Here is a 4,727-nt window from a genome sequence, read left to right on the forward strand (position 1 = left end):
GGAGACCTTACGGCCACAGCTCTGAACGGCCGCATCGACAATGGAGGTGGAGAACATGGTCCACTCGGACTCAATATCTCCAGCCTCCCCGGGATCTGGTCAAAGCTCTGCCGGAGGCGAGAGCTGAAGATCTCTCTGACAGGGGATTCTGCTAAACGTTCCCAACAGACCCTCACAAAACCTTTGTGTCTGCCGAGTCTGTCCAGCTTCCTCCCCCGCCATCGGATCCAGCTCACCACCAGGTGGTGATCAGTTGACAGCTCCACCCCTCTCTTCACCCGAGTGTCCAAGACATACGGCCGGAGGTCAGATGAAACAACCACAAAGTCGATCATCGACCTCTGGCCTAGGGTGTCCTGGTGCCATGTGCACTGATGGACACCCTAATGCTTGAACATGGTGTTCGTTATGGACAAACTGTGGCTAGCACAGAAGTCCAGTAACAATACAGGAGATGGATTTATGTAAAATAGGTAAAAGGTTGTGGAGGTATACTTAATCTATACAACACGTGCTATTTTCCCTCAATCCTACACAGAATACTTGGGTGAGTGACATCTGAAGTCAGACATCTAGTGTTTTTTTATCTATAAAACAATCCTACAGTATATAGCACATGCGTACTATTTACATGGCATACATCCTGATCTTTACTGTGCAGTGATTTGCAGTTAATATACAAAAAAAATCAATATAATTTATAGTTAGTAATGGGAAATGATTCAATACAGTACACCGGTTTCCCTTGAGATTGACACTGCTCACATGTCTGTACCATAGATAAAAAAAACTACAGCCCGGAATTTGTTAGCTTAGCATAAAGACATGAAACAAGGGATAACAGCTAGTTTGGCTCTGTTCAAAGGTCATCGAGACTACATTCCTATTACAGGCCTTAATACTCACTTCCTCTCTGTGTATTTTCACTGGTCTGTGAGGGGCTGATGCTGAATGATGATGATAGGTGAATGAGGTGAATGATGAAAGGTGAAAATACCCACATGAATTCTGATCTCACTACTCTGACAGTGCTCACATAGTCAGACAGGTGATATGAATGTTGGACTACATATGCATATAACTCTAGATCTGAAATGAAAAAAAATGATTTACTTTGTTCATATTTCTGTGAAAAGATCAGATCTGGGTCACTTGATAGGACCATAAAAATATAAATAACTAAATTAAATTTAAGCTAATTCAGCATGTAATGTGAATGTAGTAAAAACCAAAGTGCTGTTTTACACTGCAGTTTACTGTATATATGGATGTTATTTGCCTGACAACTAGTGGAGACTTCCCAGGGTCTCCACTAGTTGCAGCTTCACAGTGACAACAATACTTCAGACATTAGTCCCACTGATGTGCTGTAAGATGGCTATGATTTACCATCAAGGTGTAATGAGTTAATTATTTAGCTGTAGAGCTGCTAGTAGGTGGATTTTCTTAACCTGTGAGTAAAGCTCTAGCTCTATCTTCCCTATGTAATAATAGTGATAACAGTAAGGTCTAGACCTTACTTTGTAAAGTATCCTGAGATGACTTTTGTTGTGATTTGGCGCTATACAAATAAAATTGATTTGATTTGATTTTATCTTCATTTTTACTATACAGGTATGAGAGCAGTATTCTCATCTAACCCTCAGCAAGCAGGTACATACAATAAATTAACTTCCTAAAATATTGAACTATTAAGAACTATTTAAAAACTGCAAATGGAGCTTCACAAAAAGAGTAAACTGTTTTCAAAAGAGCTGACTCACCAGTTAAATGTTTGACACAGTTTTCCTCTTTCTGATTTTACCTCCCTCTACACTGTCTATGGCACAAACACACTCAAATTGAAATACAGGCAATGCCCTGTCTCTCTCTGGATACTCAGGACGGTCTCTCTTCTTCTACTGTCCTCTGTCCCAGTCTCCTGCTCAAGCATTCTGGCAGCCATTTAATGACATGAAAAGCTTGTTATGCTGTTGCACGGGTGTTGGTTTGTGTGTGTTCTTTGATCTGTATGTCATATGGTCTTACAGCTGTGTGCTGATATGATTACAAAGGCTTGGCCAGATGTGCTGGCCATCTGCCTATGACAGACTGTTTGGGTGTGCTTATAAGGGATAAGAGGCAGCATGTCATCTCAATGACAAGAATAGGTTTAGAAACAACACCATTTTTTAATTAAGCTTTATTTTAAAATACTTTGTGTATGTTCTTGTTGTGCCCATGTGAGTATGTCTGAGTGTGTCTCAGAACATAAGCAAGAATACAGTTGGTTCCATTCAGCACTTCTCACTTCACAGACACCAGGGCCCACAAGGGATATGTTTGTGTGTGTTTGCGTTAGTGACAAAGAATGTTGTTGCTGTCCTTATATGGTCATGTAGTCTGGCTTGAGCGAGTGTGTGTGGTACAGAATGAATCAGTGTTGTTACATCAGAGATGGGGGCAGGCGGGATGGATCGCTTGTGCTCCGACTGGGACACACACTTCCATTTGAGTGTGTTAGAGAGAGAGAGAGAGAGAGAGAAAGAAGACTGACGGAAACACATACACACTCAGATGCCCTACTTTTCAGAAACATGGAGGTGTAAGGACTTTTATGCAGCAGTGAGTGCAGGTAGTGCAGATATGTGGTGTAAATGTCTGGGAATAGATAGACCTACATGAGAAAAAACACTTTAGTAGTGTGTAGGTACTACCGATCAACTTATTACCTTCACAAAGTATTATCAAAAATATGACTGTATACACATCACAGAGTCTCTGGTTCACAGATAATGCTGTTCAAATATTAACCACTAGATCCTCCTTTTCACTCTCTCTCTGTTTGTATCCTATATGAAGGGTTGTTCCTGCCAGGTGACATGGAAAGGGTTTGTGTCTGAACCACCCAGCCTGAGTACAACATGGCTCTGTCCTAAGGCCTGTCCTTTCTTTACGCATGCTGTCACACACTCATATGGCTTCTACTGCTGCTATGCTGATGATATTCAGCTTTTTGTGTCATTCCCTCCATATGCCTGGCTGACATCTCAGAGTGGAGGCACATCTCAAAGGCTAAAGCTCCCCTGGTGAAGCAAAATCTTTATTCAAGGGTCTTCTTACCGAGACTTGTCTGTCACCACTGATATAATTTTCTCCTTTTACTAAATACAATAGCTGCATTACAGCTTGCATCAATTTCAAAATTCTGATGCTGGTCTACACAGCAGTGAAGGGAATTGCTCCTGCAAGCCTTGTTCAAACCAGAGCTCCGGCCTCAATGGTTGCACTCCACTGCCTCTGGAAGTTTAGCCATCCCATCACTCTGAGGACCCTGTGCTTACACATCTCAGACTGGAGCTTCCAACTGAAACCAGAGTTGTGGACTCACTGGTGATGTTTTGTGGCAGGCTAAAAACATACCTTTTCAGTCTAGATCTCAACCCTTCATAGTACTTTCTCATGACACATTAAAATAGAGAGTAAAAACCGTGTTAGCACGTGCACTGTTGCACTGAACATGCATTTAATAATTTGATTAAAAAAAGTTACAGTCCTAATTTTTATATGATATCTACACTAATACTTGTAAAAGGAAACAAAATTACTGTCTGTGTCATCAACTGGACTGTGTACCTCAGTGGCAGGGAGTCGGGGGGCTAGGTGAGGTGCTCAGGTCACTCCTTGCATCCAGCCATGGTCAGATTAACCCAATAATTGATTGCTGTTGGGCACCTTTGGATTCACACATTTATTCAAGAATATGTGCCATGTAAGCATAATATAAAGTATAAATAGTGAAAGTATTAAAACTACACCAAAACAAAACCAACCTAATAATCAGACTTAACTGCCATTTTGTTTAATTTTACTTATTCAGAATTACACTGTGCTCATGTTAGCTAAATTCTCGTTTGGGGTTTAGGGTTATTTTGTTGTGTTTTTCATAACCAGTTATCCTACCACCATAATTTTAATTTGGCACAGAAGCTCGACTAGTGGTTGCAAGGAGGACAAGAAAGTGTTTTTCAATACATATACTGATTTAAAACTTGTAATTTCTGGCTGTGAATTGGCAACAAGTTGTACAGCTGTGGAGATCCCATTCATACTTTCAGCATTTTTCGGTTGCTATAGCTGGTGCCTTTACCATGATTAGTGGGTGTCCTATACAGCTAATAGTGGGCTTAGTTCAGACCTGCATTTAATTGGGCTACATCACGATGCTAAATTTAAATATTGTTGCAGGCTCACATTCTTATTTCCAGGCCTATCAAAAGATGCTGCCAGGTGCATGTACCTAAACACAACATGTCCTTCATTCATAGCACTGGTGATGACACTTAAGGAACAGCTTGGCCGGTTTCACATGGTCATGCTCATAGACTGACAGGAAAAAATCAACAGAATCACTTGGTAACAGTTAACCAGGACAGTCAATGTTAGGCTCAGTGAAGCCAGATAACACCAAATTAGCCAGAATTAGTTGAACTCACTTTGTGGTACACCTATGGGCAGAGCCAGGGAGTACCCACTGGTGGTACTGGGTGGTACTGCCCCCCCCGCCCCGATGCTTGTCAGTATTAATGAATGAAAAGTGAAAAACAATGACAAATTGTTGATTTAAATAAAAGTAACATTTTTCTGGTCCTTTATAATTCATTTTGGTCAAATTAATGCATATGCATAGAGCATGATATTTGCATTAATTGCTCCAAATGTGTTGTTGTGGAGTACTTGGCTTGATT

The 4,727-nt window shown here is 40.8% G+C and overlaps 1 protein-coding gene across 1 annotated transcript in view; it reads left to right on the plus strand.

The window, feature by feature from the left end:
- Positions 1 to 4,727, plus strand: part of jph3b (junctophilin 3b) — a 121,593-nt gene that overhangs the window by 16,482 nt on the left and 100,384 nt on the right.

This window comes from Monopterus albus, unplaced genomic scaffold (genome assembly GCF_001952655.1).
Source record: "Monopterus albus unplaced genomic scaffold, M_albus_1.0 scaffold65.1, whole genome shotgun sequence".
Lineage (NCBI taxonomy): Eukaryota > Metazoa > Chordata > Actinopteri > Synbranchiformes > Synbranchidae > Monopterus > Monopterus albus.